This window comes from Echinops telfairi, unplaced genomic scaffold, assembly GCF_000313985.2.
Source record: "Echinops telfairi isolate 266 unplaced genomic scaffold, ASM31398v2 ScPeMD7_7458;HRSCAF=8496, whole genome shotgun sequence".
Lineage (NCBI taxonomy): Eukaryota > Metazoa > Chordata > Mammalia > Afrosoricida > Tenrecidae > Echinops > Echinops telfairi.
The window spans coordinates 16,448,231-16,465,545 of NW_022111358.1; the positions used below are offsets into that span (position 1 = coordinate 16,448,231).

The 17,315-nt window shown below is 52.9% G+C and overlaps 1 non-coding gene across 1 annotated transcript; it reads left to right on the top strand.

The window, feature by feature from the left end:
- The first annotated feature begins 14,635 nt into the window (after positions 1–14,635).
- Positions 14,636–14,724, top strand: TRNAY-GUA. The gene is given in 2 exon segments: positions 14,636–14,672; positions 14,689–14,724. It is a non-coding gene; the product is annotated as a tRNA-Tyr (tRNA).
- Positions 14,725–17,315: the final 2,591 nt, after the last annotated feature.

Genomic DNA, 17,315 nt, shown 5'->3' on the forward strand with positions numbered 1-17,315 from the left:
CCAGTTTTACATCTGTGGTCTCATAGCGTAATTGTCCTTTCGTGATTGACTAATTCCACTCAGAATAATGCCCTGCACGTCCGTCCACAGGAGGAGGGGTTCGCAGAATCACCGGTTACTCTTTAACATCGCAGGTGATTCTTTGTGTGCACGGACGGACCATGGTCAGTTGATCCTTTCTTCCTTTTAGGGGGTTTCCACCTTTTGTGCTATTGCCAGCCGTGCTGCAGCGAGCATGGTGTGCGTCTAGCTCCTCACCGCGAGGCTCGTATTGCGCTAGGATATGGAGCAGGCAGAGGGCTTGCTGGTTCACGAGGTACTTCCAGTGTTTTGAGGCAGCAGCATCTTTCAGCGGTAGAGAAGACCTGTGTTATCACCAAGCCCAGACTGCGTCCAGGGGGATGGCTGCAGAGCTCTCAGACCAGAAGAAGGCTTGCTCTCAGAAGGAAATCTGATGAGCAAAGAGCCAGATATGAACGGAGGCCCGACAACGAGTTTAAAAGGCCGGATCGTGAACTTTTGCTTACCGGAGTGACCTTAAATTGACGTGTGTAAATTAAAGAGGAGCAGCCCCCACTGGGAAACCTGCTGGCCAGCACTCCTGCTGCCTGCCTCTTCCCATGCCCCGGACAGTCACTGTTCATTAAGGCAGCACCTGGTTATGGGGGTGTTGGGGACCAGCAAAGGCAGACTTGGAGCTCTGTTGAGGAGAGGATGCCCTGTGGTCATGAGGGGTGATCATTGTAGGAGATAATTTCACTTTTCTCAGGTCTCAGATTGGTTTTGCTCTCAGGGTGTACCAGGAGCTGGGAGCAGACCACCTAGAGAGAGGGCGAGTAGGGAGTTTCTGCCAGCCAGCGTCGGGGTGGCTGCTGACAAGGCGGCTTTCCTGAGAACACACAGCAGGGGAGAGGAAGGAGAGGAATGCAGGAAGGTGGTGACAGGATGTTCACAGGTCTGGACCGGTGATGAGGGAGGCCGTGTGCGAAGCCATCCGCAGATGTGCACCAGGCAAACCCAGCTGTGCGGTTACAACATCCATGCCAGGGCCACCGTGGACCGGCGGGAGGTGGCTTTCCCGCCAGTAGAGGTGTCAGCAAGCCTCGGGTCTTACAGGTCCTGAAGGTCAGCCCCTGTGTGCAGCCTTTTCTTACAGGAGACCGTCTTTTTCTTTCAAGTCAAGATTATAAAGTTTTTGAGCCAATAATTAAGGACTTTCAAACCCTTGCATGTTGGTGCGCCCCATAAACACCATAAGCTGTCATTTCTCCTGAGATGGTTTGGGCAGTCGGACCCCTTCACAGGGCATCATTTCCCTAGCAGATCAGCACGTGTTGCTCTCCTGCCCAGACGGCTGAGGCTCCCTCCACTCTGGCCCCGCCGCTCTGGAGCACGGAGGCAACTCATGTCTCAGCATCGCCGGTCCGTGCTATTTGGAAGAGAGAGCGCGAAACACTGAATTTTAAAGGCAGAAAGCATTTTGAAGAGGAATCTGTGGACTCCGGTTGTTAAGCATCTTTGGGAAGCCGTGCGGTATGTGGGTTAGAACAGACTGCCTGGGTGTGAACCCAGCCTGCTCATGGCTGCTGGCTCCTGGGGCTGGTGACTCAAACTCTCTGAGTCTGATTGTCCAAATCCATCCGATGGGCACCCTGTTAGTACCTACCCCATGGTGGTTAATATAGTCAAATGCATTCATGTTTATTCATTAAGCCCTTAGTGCAATGCTTGCTGTATTGTAAGTGCTCGGTAAATGTCTGCTGCTGTTGTTATTGTCTATTATTATTTTTCTCCCTCCATAGACTACCATCTAGGAGCCCTGGTGGCATAGGGATTACACGTCAGGCACCTAACTGCAAGGTCAGCAGTTTGAAACCATCAGCTGCTCTTCAGCAGAAAGATGAGGCTTTCTACTTCCATGAAGATATATAGTCTGTAACACATACACACACACACACACTGAGGGGGACGAACAACAGAAATAGGGGGTGAAGGGAGACAGTGGACAGTGTAAGATCTGAAAATAATTATGATTTATAATTTATCAAGGGTTTATTAGGGTGGGAGGGTGAGAAAAAAGAGGAGCCAATACCAAGGCTCAAATAGAAAGAAAATTTTGCAAATGATGATGGTAACATGTATAAATGGGCTTGATACAATTGATGTATGCATTGTTATAAGAGCTGCAAGAGCCCCCAATAAAATGATTTATAAATTAAAAAAGGGAGTTACAGTCTCAGAAACCCTCCGGGGCAGTTCTACCCTGTCCTATGGGGCCACTGTGTGTCGGCATGGACTCGATGGCAGTGAGTCTGCTTATTGGTTTTTAATAGAATTCTGTGAGCTGCTCTGAGGGAGAAGGCAGAGGCGGTCTGCTTCTGGGAGGATTTGTAGCCTCTGAAAGTCTGTACATGGCAAAGGGTTGCTATGAGTCTGGATCGCTGGATGGTGGTTTTGAAGAGTCCCATAGCTCGTTAGGGTGGAGCCGAGAGGAGCGCGCAAAACTGTTGATTCCACGCTTGCTCCAGCATGGCCATACGGTGATTTCATCACCATCTTAAAATACGTGAAGAACATGGGGGCAAGGCCCTGTGCACACGTTTCCTAATGAATATTCATCGTAGAACTATGAGAGGGGGCCTACCCCATTTATTACAGAGCCAGACTTTAGGCACGAGGGCATATGTTTGCTCCATTCTTTTCTGCACATGGACAGCTTTGCAGTGTTTCGAAGTTCCCTAAGCCAGATTGGTTGACTCTGCTGCAAACACTGGGGTGTTTTTAGATGTTTTTTGTTGATACGTTCTTTTCAAATTGGAAACATCCATTTAGATGAGTTGTGGTGGCAAAGCAGACTTTGCAGTACAAAGGGAATATTTCTGTAGCCCGCCTGCTATGTATCAGGGGTGAAGACAGTGCAGATGTTTTTGAAAACGTAGTCTTGGCAGAAGTCCACATACATCAGGCCATGCCCACACCAATGGACCCCTCCCCCCGACTGGTCTTGACCCTCTGGCAACCGTTGGCACAGCCTGGGAGCCCCCAGGGGTGATGTTTCAAGCAGAAGGATGGTTGAGGCCAGTGGGCACCTTGGCCTTGAAGGAGTCTTTTGACACCTCTGACCCGGTGGCCTCTTGGGTATATTTTCTTGGGACACCAAGCTCCTTTGAGATGCTGGCACTCTCTGGGTTACTGAATGACATCTGTCTTTGATGCTCGTCCCCGGGACTTCTCAGCTGCCCGTGCCTGAGGGAGAGGGGTGTGTAAAAGTGTGAACTGGGTGCGTGTGCAATTTGGAGTCTGTGACCAGTGTTCCAGTCCCCAGCGCTGCCATAGGCAGGCTGTGCCCTCCCGAGCAGGCCCGTGAACTCCGGAAGTTGTCCTTTGCTCGGGTTGCGTGCATGAGTAAGCACTCGACTATCAGCCAACACACTGACCTGCTCCAACCCTACCCAGAGGCGCCTCCCAAGTCGGGCCTGGCGATCTGCTTCCAAAACCCCACGGGGCAAGGATGCTGCTCTGCACCCACAGGGTCTCTGTGAATCAGAATTGAGTCAACGGCACTGAGACGGCAATCTGTGGTTCCTCCCGTAGCGGCAAGGGGTGGTTGGGCACGCTGCGAAGGGGAGCTGGCAGTGAGAATCCCCACCACCCAGGAAAGGGGTGTGGGTGGTGCGGACCGAGCACTCGGCTGCTAACTGGCAGTTGCTTCCCAGGGAGGCAGACGTGGCTGCCTGCCTCTGGAGAGATGTACAATTCTCCTCTGCCCGACCCGGGTGCTAGGAGTTGGACCCCAGCTGACGGCAGGGGGTCCTGGGGAGCCTGCACAGGGGGTGATGGCTGAAGACCAATAAGAAATAATAAGACCAAAACGCAGTCGCCATCAGATCATCAAATGGGTTCGAATCATGGGAGCCCCCAGTGTGTCCCAGTAGAATGATGTCCCTAGAGTGTTCAATGGATTTTTTTTTTTTTATTAAAACAGATCACCAGGCCTGTCTTCTGGTGGATGCCTGGCTGGACTCAGACCTAGAAGATCACGCCTACTGTTCTTTGAGCCGTTTGTGGCCCGAGGTAGTTAGACACCTTTCACTTAGCAGTCAAGCTGGTCAGCCCTTTGTGCCAGCAGGGGACTCTTGAATAAGAATGGCCGGTGGACGCTGAGTGCTGGCTGCGTGCTGGGCGTTGAGTCTTGACATAGCCAACCCCCTGAGATGGCATTCTCTCCCCTTTGCCTGTGGGAAGGCGGGCAGGCGGCTTGGAGAACTTGCCCAGGGCGGCCCAGGACGTAGCTTTGAGGAGCTGCTGACTCGGCAGAGCGTGTTTACTGGCATGCCTCTGAACGGTGCCGGTGCCGGGTTGTGGTTCTTCTTTGCTGCGCTTCTTATTGGACGAGCTGAGCCAGGCGGAAGCTGAGCCTGGAGGCAGATTAAGTGTACGGATCACGATGTTGGAAAGAATGAGGAGACTCTGGGAGCATCTGAGGTCTGTTGGGGGCGTTACAGGGAAACGGCTGCTGCTAGGTTTGGGACAGTGCTGAGGAGACCTCCAGGCAGGGACAGAGGAGGGCCCTGGCTGGGTGGGCTTCACTCACCACCTGTGCATGGAAGAGCTCCTGGTCTCTCCCCTCCTCTCCTTTTGGAAACCTGCCTTCAAACCAGCCCTCAGCTGGACCAGTCTGAGCCACTTAGAAAACAGGCCCAGGGATTTCACGCCAGGAGGCACGAGAATCAAGGGGAGAGGGGGGATATTTTTCGTGGAATCCCTCTTTGCTGATTGCCTTTCTCCTAAGTGCCCATGGGGAGACAGGCCAGGGAGTGGCTGTGTGCAAGGGAAGGGAGGCTTGGGAACTTGGGTGACTTTGCTGTTTCTTCTGAGCTGACTAACTAGAAGAATGAATCACCCTCTGAGTGTCCCTCCTGGGAGCGCGATGGCATTTGATGGCAGCCAGAAACCTTCCTTCCGGGCTGTCTGCCAGGTGGACACCAGGTCGAGCACCTAGGACCTCGGAGGTTCGTACCAAGGGTGAGGCCCCCTCAGGGGTTCTGCAGCCTTCTACCACCACCATCCTCATCAGGCGCTGGCCTCCAGGCCTTAAAGAGAAATGAATAAAGGGTGTAGGGTAAGGGTCATTAAAAACAACCCCCCAAAAAAAGCCCATAGGGATGATCCTTTTGAATCCATTAACATAAAATTGTACTAACCCACTGCCACTGAATTGATTTCAACTCAGACTCTACAGGGTGGAGCTGCCCCTGGGGTTCCCAAGACCTGTAGCTCTTTATGGGAGAAGAAAGCCTCATCTTTCTCCTGTGGAGCAGCTGGTGGTTTCAAACTGTTGACCTTTGCTTAACAGCCCAATGCATAACCACTGTGTCAAGAACGCCGTAGTTTCTGGCTACCACTGCTGACCACTCTGAATGGGGTGGAGATAGGAAGCCCCAGATGGAGGGAGCAAACTGTGCAACGAAGCTCAGGATCATCCAAAAGGCGAGGCTCACAGGTCTGATGGAGACGCATGGGGCTCCCGGGACTCAAGGCCCGTAGGCGCTGTGAACCTATAGCAACCTTCACGTGTGTAGGGACTGTAAGGCCAGTGCCACGGATCAAAATGTGCACGGATTGTTGAACGGGAAGCCGGTTAGTTCACTCTGTAAACTTTCACCCAATTCACAGTGAAAAATTGAAAACAGACCTCCCAAACAGGGCACAAACCCAATCACTGTTGGCCATCAGGGAGATGAATGGCCGTGACTTACCACCCCACCCTGCTAAGAAGGTAGCAGGGCTCCTCTGAGCCGTCTTGGGGAGGGCTTGTCTCTGCTGGCACTCCAGGTGTGGGGCTCCCAGCCCTCTCCGTAAGCTGCCCTGCCCATTCCTGAGTGGGCAGGGAGCCCCTCTTTCTGACCTCTCTGTAGATCAGTGACCCTGCGGATTCGGAACTGAAGCTGGGATCCCCAGACTGCTGTGGAGGGAGGGGTCCCAGGAGAACGCCCTCAGACCCGCCCCTGGGAGCCCAGGCTCTCTTCTTTTCCTGAAACTTCTTCCCGTGAGTTGGGTGTAGGTTTGCTGAAGAGATCATCCACTTTCCGTTCAACAACTCACACTCCTTTCAGCCCCCTCCCGTGTCATCCTGCGTCCCGCTTCTCCCTTGGACTTCCCGCTTCCCTTCTTCCGTCTGTCCCAGCCTCCGGAACTCTGTCCTTTCGCAAATGCTCCCCCTGTACATTTTCAATGGCTAATTAGACTGGGGCACGTTCACCTCCTTAGTGTTTTTTACGGCCCCTTTAGAGACCTGTCTGTGGTTTGGCCAAAATCCGTGGTGAGCTCAGGAGCCTTGGCGGCACTGTTGGGCGAGTGCTGGCCTGCTAACTGCAGAATCAGGTGTTCAAAACCACTAGCTGCTTCTGGGAGGAAGATGAGACCAGTGGGCTGGGTTTTTTGTGTTTGTGGTGAATTCAGTTCCAAAGGATCAGGGTGACTTGAAGGACCCTGGTTTCCAGGAGACTCTGCCAGGCTCTGTGTCTCTGTCATGGTTGTGAGGTTTGCTTCCGTTTCCTCTAATACTCCATCCATCACCTGCTCATGTGCTCCCTCTCAGCGCAGTGGCGGCACATGGGCAGTATCCTCGGGGTCGGGGAGGCTGTGGTTGGCGTGGGCCGTTGGGCCATTGGGCCACTCACCTCCACGAGGCTTTGATTTTCTTCACTCGTTGTTCCCTCTGGAGCCGGAGAAACCAATAGTTGTGCCTTCTTGATAGGTGGTTGGCCTTTCAGGAGCTTTTAAGTCACACCAAATTAGAATGCAGGTCACTGTCTTTGTACCTTATGTTATGCCGGTTGACCTATGGTGTCCCCCAAGCCTCCATGCGCAGCAGGGCATGCCTTTTCGGTGCCTGGCTACGCTTGCGGCAGCTCCGTCACGTGGCCCCGGTGTGACAGTCTGCATCTTGGCCTGTTCCTAGTGTGACGGCGTCTCCATGGGAGCCCTTTCCCAGGGCGACTGGCTGCCTTCCTCAGGCAGGCCGTTAGTCTCGTTGGCCTGAGTTTCCTTCCTGCCCCCCACCCCCCTGCCAGCTACCAACAGCAGCGATTGCAAAACACTCCCACTGGTAAGAGAACCTACTCTAGGCTCAGCATTTGGTTTTCCATGATCAAAAAGTGTGGTATAAAAGACATTACATTAAAAAAAAAGTTACATAAAATTTGCCATTTTAACCATGTTTAAATGTGCAACTCAGGGGAATTAATTACCTTCACCGTGTTGTGTAGCTGCCACCACTCTCGATTCCCAAAATGTGTTCATTTTCCGGGCAAGCATTTTATGTACGTAATTCCAAGTTAGTCTTTATTCCAACCCTCTGAGTCGGATTACTTTTTTTTTTTTTTTTCAGATCTGGGGACAGGCTGAGAACTGAGGGGTAAAGTAACTTTGGGTAAGATGATTACGCAGTTGGGTGTTTTAAAATATTTTGTTTATTTTATTTTGGGGGGTAATTTTTCAAACTTCACAAAGCAAAAAGACCAGTAAATTTCCATGTGCTTAGAGCCAGGGAGCTCCTCTGGAAACGTAGTGTTCATGGCACACAGCAGACCAGTGATGTGAACAACTAGAAGGTGCCCTTCTTCCAGGGCACACAGCTTGCTAAGCAGCGTCTGGGCTGGATTCCAGCCCCACCGGTCCTTTCAGAGGGGTACTTGGTGCAGTGAACAACCTGCTCAACTGTCCATGGTAGCCCTGCCTGCCTAACTTCGCTCCTCCTTCTCAGCTAGCTTCCGGCACCAAGAGGACACCGTAACCGGACACCAGGACCTGACAGCGGTGGTTTCTCCGTTCGGTCCTGAGCTGGGTGGGCTGGGGAAGAGACGCTTAGTCATTGGAGTTTGGGGATGGGATCAGCTGAGCAGCAGGGGGCTCCCCCAAGGAGGCCCTTTTGCTGTAAAGGAGAGCAAGGGCCGAAGATGAGCTGTCTTGTGCCGCTACTGTGGCACCAGCTGTTTGCTGCTCCCAGTGATCTTGGGGTGAGTTTGCAGGACACACTCGTTTCCCACTCAACGATTTGCACACGCTTGGTTTTGTGACATGAGTTGCCACTCCCCAGCACCACTCCTCCCACCTCCTCGCGAGCTCTCCATACCGCCTCTCCTGACTTCTGAGTACTTTGGGGTTTGGGGGTGGGGGGATGGACTCGAATGCTGCCCTTTTGGTTTGTCTGGTTAATTGGTCTGAGGAGCACATTCGTGATGGAAGATCCTGGTCCCATGCTAGCTCTATTGTCTGTCTGAAAGATGATCTTGGGAGGCTATTCAGTTCCACATTTGAAGGGCGTCTAAGGGCCAGAGTGTCAGGGGTTCTTGCAGTCTGTATGAGACCAGTAAACCTCATCGTTTTTATGAGTTTGAATTTGGGTCTACATTTGCTCTTGTGTTCTGTCCATGACTTTATACTGTGACCACTATCAGAGCAGTCGTTGGTGGCAGCAGGGCACCATCTAGTTCCTCTGATCTCGGGCAAGTGGAGGCTTGTGGTTTGTATGGTCTGTCAGCCCTTTGGACTAATTGTTGCCTTGATTCTTCGCTCTGAAAGAACTCCATCATTATAACCCTCATGACTTTTTGATGCCTGCTCCCCTCTGTTCCAGGGAAGGAAAGTGTTTATCAGCAGGCGCCAGGCTGGCAGGAGGGGAGCTGGGGAAGCCGGTGTGAACTTGAATGCTGCCCCCCTCCTTGAATCCCCTGGACAAGCTATCTTTGCTTCCTGGGGGCTTAGCTCTGCTCAAGGCTCAGTTTCACCAGGAACCAGGTGGGAGGTCCTGCTTTCACACCTGTAAAACTGTCCCCTAGAGCTTCTTAAGCTTGAGTTGTTTTGTTTGTCTTTTAAACTACTTTGTCCTTGAACTTTCTGCAGCATTTGCCCTCAGTGCTCCCAACACACCTGCCAAACAAATGCACCCAGAGCAGCAGCATCCTGCACCTGCCCGTGGGAGCAGGTCAGACCGTGTGCGTGCAGAGAGGAGAGCCCAGACTGTACCACACGATATTATGCCGCACTCTCAAATCCTGATGCCTTTGAGCCTGACACAGTCGAGGGTTCTTGTTTTAACTCAGGCACAGTCCGGTGTGGGCTAGGCCACCCTCCGGTGGCTTTGGGAGAGTTAAAGTCACCATGACAGGGAAGAGAGAGGTGTTGGCAGCATCTGGGCTTTAACTGTTTGACAAGGAACAGACAGCTGGTACTAGAAGGGTCACATTTCATTTGCCAGAACTAGTCTCATGGCCCAACCTAACTGCCAGGGAGGCTAGGGAGTGTGGAGGTGCAAAGATGTACTTGATGAGCAATTAGAAGCCTGTGTGAGTCTGGGTAGACTAGAGAAACATCCAGGGAGACTCGTGTGGATAAGAGACAGCTTTATGTACAGGGTAATTGTACATTAACAAAACATCCCAGCCCAGTCCTGATCAAGCCCATAAATTCAATATTAGCCCATGTGTCTGATACCAATTTATAAAGTCCTCTTCAGACTCATGGAACACATGCAATGACACCGAATGCAGGTTGATCACAGGCCGGTGGGTGGGAAGTCTTGTGGATCCAGTGGCATTGTAAGCATCTCAGAGCTGGCAGGGGTCTCCCTTTCCATGTGGCTCGTTCAACTCAGGGCACTAGTGTAGCTCCATGTGTCTCGTCTGCGGCAATGTCTCCCTGGGAGTGTGTCTCCTGCCTCCAGTGAGCTATGTATTTCCTAGGCGGCTCTAAATGAGATCATCCGGCTGTGATCTGATCGACAGGCTGAACTCCAGCCCTTCACTCTTAAACCTCAAATTGACAGCAGATTATGTAACGGCCACAGAGCCCCTGGGTGGCACAGCCTGTAAGGTCGACAGCTTGACCCCTTGCATGCACCCAGAGGCGCCTGGGAAGAAAGGCCTGGCAGTCTCCCCCCACATGTCACAACCTTGAGACCCCTCCGGAGGGAACTCTTGCTTTTTAACGTGTGGGGTCATCACGGTCGGAATAGATTTCATAGCAACTGGCGTTTGTTTGTTTGTTGCCCCTTTTAACCTTCACCACATTCGAGTTCCAAAGGGGAGGATTTTATTTTGTCCCAACTTTGAGCCCATAGGAGAGCCTGTAGCTGACTCAGTTATGCATCCTGTATTTTTCTCATACAATCCACCTACAGTGAACCCTCGTTTATCGCAGTTAATCGGTTCTAGACCCTACCGTGATAAATGAAATTCTGCGAAGTAGGATTCCTTATTTGTAAATCAAATATTTTCGTAGTTAGAGCATAGAGGACATGAAAAAACACCCTTTCGTCACCATTACACTCGTATTACCCAATTTATTAAACGAAAAAGGGAAAATACAGTAAAACATTTTGGACGTTACAATTATCATTTATTATTTATTATATTATTTATGGCATCTAGTTTACAGTATTACATATTTCACATACAGTATTATTATACATAGTTCTTACAAATACTGTAATCAATAGCCTATGAAATGACTTAAGGGATGTACTCTACAGGTGGGTCGCCGTCTTTTTCCTCTGAAGGAGCGGGTGTAGGCAGTGGGTGCTGTTACACAAAAACTGCGATAGAGTGAAGCCGCGGAAGTCAAGGGCGAAGTGGTGAGGGTTCACTGTATTTAAATAGCATGCACACTCCTATCACACGCATAATCCACGCGGTGGTTGAGGGATTTGCAAAATAACTCTTTACTTGCATAAGAATGTAGTGTATCGGAATCACCTGGGGATCTTGTTAGACTGTAGAATCTGATTCCTTTTATCTGGGGTGGAAAGACCAATTCCCCCAGGGGGTTGAACTGGAATGAACCGGTTTGAAGCCCTGCAGGAAATGCAGCTGGCTTCTCAGTGCCTGGATTCAGGCAGCTGCTCGGTGTCTCTGACCAGGACACCTGCAGCAGGGGACTGCAGCAGTGGCCCCGGGCCCGGTGACACCGTCCACCCTTCACCTCCAGCTGCCCCAGTCCTCATTCCAGGAGCCATCAGAGCCCGATGAGTGATTTCCAACCGTGGTTCAGACTCGCGGGCAGAGATTCAGAGTGGTTTCTTCGGGTGAACCATCTTCCACTGTCCCAGTCAGCGGTGGCCAGGGGGACAAAGACACACAGGGGATTTCAGAAAGTCTGTGGAACAGTGGGGCTTTCCCAGGAACGTTTGCAGCCCCTCAGCTAGTACACCATGATGGCCTGTGCCCTGTGCCCTCCCCCGTGAATAGGGGTGAGGGAGTCCTCAGAGGAGGGCGGCCTCAGCAAACCATAGCCCAACTCACTGCCCTCGAGGCCGCGCTGACCCACGGAGACCCTATGTGGCAGAGGAGAACTGCCTCTGTGGGTTTCTGAGACTAGTTCTTTATGGAAACTAGAGGAAGCCCCGTCTTTCTCCTGCCTGGCCTGGACAGACGCCTCACGCTTCGCTACTTCCAGGATTGCTGAGTTGAGTGGAGAGGTGTGTAGTGAAGCTTTGAGCACCACAAGGTGCTGCTCCACAGTCGGAGCCGACAGGATGTGATAGGGGGGCTATGGGGCTCCTCTTCAGGAACCGTGGAGACCACACTGGCCTGAAGGGAGCTGGGCACTGTTATCACGGGGTGAGAGAGAATTTAGTAGAAGCCTTGGTAGAGGCAGGGGCGCTGATTCCGGAAGGCTGTGGAGCAGAGATGTGGAGTAGCTGGTAGGACCAGCACGGGGCATTGTTAGAGGCCAAGGGACCCTAGCATTATGGACGAGAATAAGCTTGCATCCTCAGTCTCCACCTGCGTGCACGTGGGTGCTTCTCCCACAAATTGGAACGGATGTTGGTTTGGAGAGAGAGAGAGCTCTCAAGTCCTGTCCTGCCACTTGTTAGCTGTCACGGAGTTCGTTCCGACCCATGGCAACCGTCCCAGACCACAACACGGTTCTAACCTGCAGGTAGGCTTGCCCCTGGGGGAAGCGGACTGGATTCCTGACAGCACTGCAAGGGTGACCAGCCCGGGCCACGCCACTTCTCCTCCCCCTGTCCCCACCTGCTTATGGGCCACGTCACCTGGAGCGTCCCCAGCCTGCTGAACCTGAGGGGGTGCTCTGACAACCCTGGAGCAGAGTGGCGCCTCGCCTTCAATTCTGGACAAGGGGCTTGGGAGGCCGTTATAGTTCCGGACCTGAAACCTGGTCTTCGGTTTGGGATGAAAGTGCTTCCTGTTATCAAACTGCAGGTCCCTGAGAGTTGAAAAATAAATGAAGAAGCCCTTCTGACCAAGGAGCCATTGGAGGGCTGAATTATTCAGAGAATCTGCTCTCCCTGGGTTCGCCGGGGGGGAGGGCCGAAGAGGCACGTGGAGGTGTGTGAGTGGGTGTGTGGATTTAGGAGATGGTCGCCTTCGGAAGCCTTTGTCCTGTGGCCTGGCGGTGGGTTTCTGCACCAGGCCAGCCGGCAGAGTTCAGGCGGTAGGGGCCCAGAAGAGCACCCCTCTCTGTCCTCCCTCTGGGCGGAGGTCTCCCCTCCCCACCTCCCCACTGCAGGCCTCGGTGACAATAAATTACATAAATAAGTTCTCCCCACCAGCAGTCTGCGGCATAAACAGGTCAGCGCCCGGGCGGGCGGTGTGGACCTGGCAGTGGGAGCGTCGCTGCCCAGCACCCAGAGCAGGGCCGGGAGTCGGCCGGGCCCTTCTCCGGGAGTCCCAGAGGGAGAGGCCGTAATTCTCTTCCTTTCTCTCCAGGATGATGTTTCCGTGCAGGGCTTCAGCTGGCAGCAAAGCAGCACTTCCAGCAGCTGTGGGGGGGCCTGGGAGGGGAGGGGATTTTCAACGTTGGGGTTTCCTAGAAGGGGGTTGGGATGGGTTGTGGACGGACACTGGGGCCTGTTCAGGGCGAAGCCTTGTGTGGCAGACTAGCCAGCCAGGGTAGACCGTGGCCATGGAAACCTCTGCTGCAGCCCAGTGTAAACACACTTTCAAAGGGGGCCTTGTTCCCCGTGGGGGCCCTGCAGTGGAGCCTGCTGGGGCTTTCCAACGGGGGGAGGGGACTGAGGGCAGTGGGGATGAGGTGGGACGGTTTGGGAGGACATGTCACGCCTGGTCCCCCCCCTCCCTTGGGCCCCAAGCGTGTTTCCTGGAGGCCCCTTTTCTAAAGCTGCTTCTGGAGAATGGAAAGATGGATAAGTACCAGGAGTGCCTTCAGTTTCTAGGCAACAGTGTGTGTGTGTGTGTGTGTGTGTGTGTGTGTGTGTGTGTAACAAGTAGGTAATTGGGGGGTGGGACAGGCAACAAAACCAGCCAAGGCCACCGCAAACAGCTCTGGGGAGGCTGCTCACCGTGCTGGCCATGGATGCCCACGTCAATTCTCAGAGCACGAAATCATTCAATGTCAAGACTGCAACCAACGTGGGCAATCTGCACTGGGTGTGCTCACGGGAGAGGTGTGCGAGAGAGAGCTTGGGGGACCAGGAACGAGCCTCTCTGTCTTTGTCCCTGGGGTCCCTGCTCACCCTTTTGTTGCTGCACGGCCTCAAGTGTTAAAACCCAGAAGCATGGCACGTCCACTTGTAAGCCCCTCCGTCAGCTGTTTGTTAACGCATAAGTCCACGCTGAGTGTTCTTCCAGGGCCTGGGGAAGATGGGTGAGCAGCCGATCGATCTTCTCCCGGGACGGCTTTCTGTTCAGCCTCGTCTGATGAGGCCGGGCGTGGGGAGGAGGGAGGTGCGAGGCCGCCAGAGCTCTCTCAGCCAGTTTTCCATCTGCTCTGGGGGAGTCCTGAGGGAGGTGCAGGAAAGAGATCCCAGTCCAGGTGCAGATGCCGGGCTCAGGAAGGAATGAATTCTTAACTTGAGTTCATCACCATTAGCCTAAGGACAAGCGTGTGCGGTCTGGTGGAGTGGAGTTTCCACTGCTGCTGAGGGCCCCGGCCTCATCCCCACTGTGGTCGGGAGGAGTGGGGCTCAACACACCTGTGTGGACCTAGGCCGGTACCCAAGCCATTCGGCAATCCCCTCACACTCTCAGGGATGTGACTAGCCTTGCTATCAGACCGAGTGTTGTAGAGCCGATTATGTAGAAAGCTTAAAATGTCACTCCTTATTTGGCCCCCCCTTTGACCCATTTAAGGTTGTTTCAGTTGAAAGAAAGAGTGAAGGGGAAATGATGTGTGGCTGAAGCCTCTGGGGAGTCCCTTCTGACACAGCCCAGGGAGCACTGGCCAGGCTATCGAGGAGGGCATCAGATGGCAGTTGCAGGTAGGTTAAAACTTAACACCCTATCGTTTGAGCTCCCTTGTGACCCATTTTGAAGTTCTAGTTTTTTAATGTTTTCTGCTTTCTGTTCGATTGAGGTTTTTCTGTGTTCTGTTTGGTTATGGTTGTTAGCATTTGTTTTTGTGTGATTTTCGGTATATGCAGCCCAGGATGGGTGACTCCAAGGGGACACTAACTGAGTTCATGGTTCCCCGGGGGTCCGGCGGGGGAGGCGGGGGAGATGGGGAGCCAATAACAAGGAGTGAAGTGAAAGAAGAAAGTGTGCTCAAATTGTGCCGGTGACACAACTCTTCCTGTGTGATTAAACTACTGAATGATCTGATCTGTGGAATATGTCCCAGTGAAACTGTGTTTTTAAAAATCTCCTCATACCCTTCGATAGCTCAGCTGGTGGAGCGGAGGACTGTAGGCTACACAAGGTGGACATCCTTAGGTCGCTGGTTCGATTCCGGCTCGAAGGAGAGTTGTGCAGTTTTTGGAGAGAAAATGTTTTGAGAATGATGTACAAATGCGTTTTACACAATTGATATGTGTATGGATTGCGATAACAGTTGTATGAGCTCCTAATAAAATGTTTTTTTAAAAAAAGGAAAAAAAAATTCTCCTCCTACTTTAGGAAGCACGTGGAGGGATCTCATTCAGAGGTCCAATCCCAAACTCAGCACCCTCGACCACCTCCTCTTTTCCCCAGAGTGGCTTATGGGTTCGAACTGCCAACCTCCCGGTCAGCAGGCAAACATTTAACTGGCACACCGCCAGGCTCCTAGACGTCAAATACTCACGGCTATCCGGTGATTCCAAAGACCCTGTCTACAAAGGTCTTGGAGATTCTCAGTCTTTACGGGAACAGAAAGCCTCCTCTTCGCCGTTTGGAGCTGAGGGTGGCTCTGAACCACTGACCTTGCAGTTAGCAACCCATGGTGGATGTCAGATCCTAGGACCCAAATCAAGTGACTGGCATTCTCGTGGACTCCCATCTCTGCTGCCCTCCTCCCCTTTAAAAACGAGGGAGATGGTGAGCTAGCTGTTCCTTGGCATACACAAGGGGCTTCAGAAAGTTCGTGGGGGAGATGATGCTATTTAAAGGGTCTCCTTGGCCTGGGGTTGTAGTGGGCTCATTAGCTTTTCAGCCTGGTTTGATTGACATCAAATATGAGAACCGCGTGGAGCCCTTTGTGGGCCTTTGGGGACAGAAGGGAGAAAAGGCCTGATGCTGTTTTTGGAGTGATTTGGGCTGATGGGGAACATTGTTTCTGGTAGTGACAATGTCCAGCACAGGGAAGGTGGTGACGACGGTGCAGGCGGACTGGGCAGTGTTTTGGTCTGTTGTGCACCAGGTCTCGGTGGGTCGGAACCAACTCCATGGCACCTGATGACAACGGCCACAATCACAGCACTGCCAAGTAGCCGCCCCCCAACTCTTGGCAACCCCACTTTCGGCAGTGGGACTGTTGGCTCGGGTGCCTCGCCTTTGTCTTCATGGGAACCGATCGCCAGGCCTTCCCTTGTCGGAGCTGCCGAGGGGGCGCCGACCACCAGCCTGACCGCTCATCACGTGTCACCCAGGACATAGAAAGCGACAGACTGATCTTTAAAAAAAACAAAAACGAACCCCCAAACCCTGTGTATTATGGATGGGGTGAAGGGTTAGCGAGCAAACGCGGTTTCCATCCAACGATTCATGTTCATTTTGTTTCATCTCCTTGGTTGTGATCCCCGCAATGTAGCCTCATCCTGTGTGTCTCTCTGTGGGGTGCATCCTTCCTCCTACACGCCTGTTTGGCTGAGGATTGAGTCTTGGGGACAAGCTCCGTTCCAGACCGGGGGGGCGGCAGGCATGAACTGCTCGTGCCCTTAGGGTTCCACCCGCCCCTCGTCCTCTCACACTTCCAATGGGATCCCTTTCAGGGCAGCTATAGCGGTCTTGGGGCACCATCTAGTCCATGGGTTCTCCTTCGGCCCACCGCCCCCTTTTCAGAAAATTAAAAACTCAGCACCTCCCCGCCCCCCTCCCATGAAGAACTTGTGTACTACATAGCCCATGATCCCGGATGACATGTAGGTGTCTGCTTTTGCAGCCCCTGTATCGTTGTAGCACCCCCAGAGGTCTCACCCACGTGGGGATCTAATTCTTCTGGTCTCATGAAGGTTGTGGAGGCTGGCATTTGAAGGGCCCATTAATGAGTTCATCGGACTACGATTGTTTCCATGCGTCTTTGATTTTCTTCGCTGTTCTTTCCTCTGAACGGGGAGGGGCCCATAATGCCATCTCAGATGGCCAAGGCAGACAGGCGTTCTTATTTGCTTCTAAAATCGTAGCCCAGGACAAGAGATCTTAAGCTACTGAGAGACTAGCTCTCCTTCAGTATTTCTCCACCTGATTGTATTCTAGAGCCACCCCCAGGGAGTGGGCATGGGGGTGCTCGCCTCCGGTGGTTGGGATTCTGTGATTGTGAAGTGGAGCCCAGGTCTGGGTGAGTTTTAGAAAGCTCACCAAGTGTTTCTGATCCTTCTGGCATGGTGGGTCACAAGTGGAGTCCTTTCTCGTGAAGGAGCCCCTGTCAGGTACCATCAGCTTCAAAGCCAACCACCACCAGGGGCTGACTTCCCCTAAGCCCAGGCACATCTATGTGAGGGCAACTGCCCAAGAACTTGCTCTCGCTGGTCCAGAGACGAAGGCTCTTTGCCTTAGTGAACCGCTTCATGATTCCTTCTCTCATATCCCCGACTTCTTTAAAGAAGGCTGAGGGAAGGTTCCACATCTTCCAAGTCCCTGCCGTGTGCCTGCTGCCTGACGTCATGCCTGGTGCACGGCGGTGGATCCATGAACGTTCAATGTGAGGGCCAGGAGACTGAGCGTTTGCTGTGCATTGCCCTTCAGTCAGTACACGTCCCCCGGGCCTTGTGCCACACGGTGAATTGGGAGGGACTGAAATTGGAGGCCTTTGCTGTCAGCCCTGGACGCAGGGAGTAGAACGGGTCACCCGAGGGGACTGGGCTCACTCCTCTTTGGAGCTGGGCTGCTGCCTGGTCCTTTTTGGTGGCAGGAGTG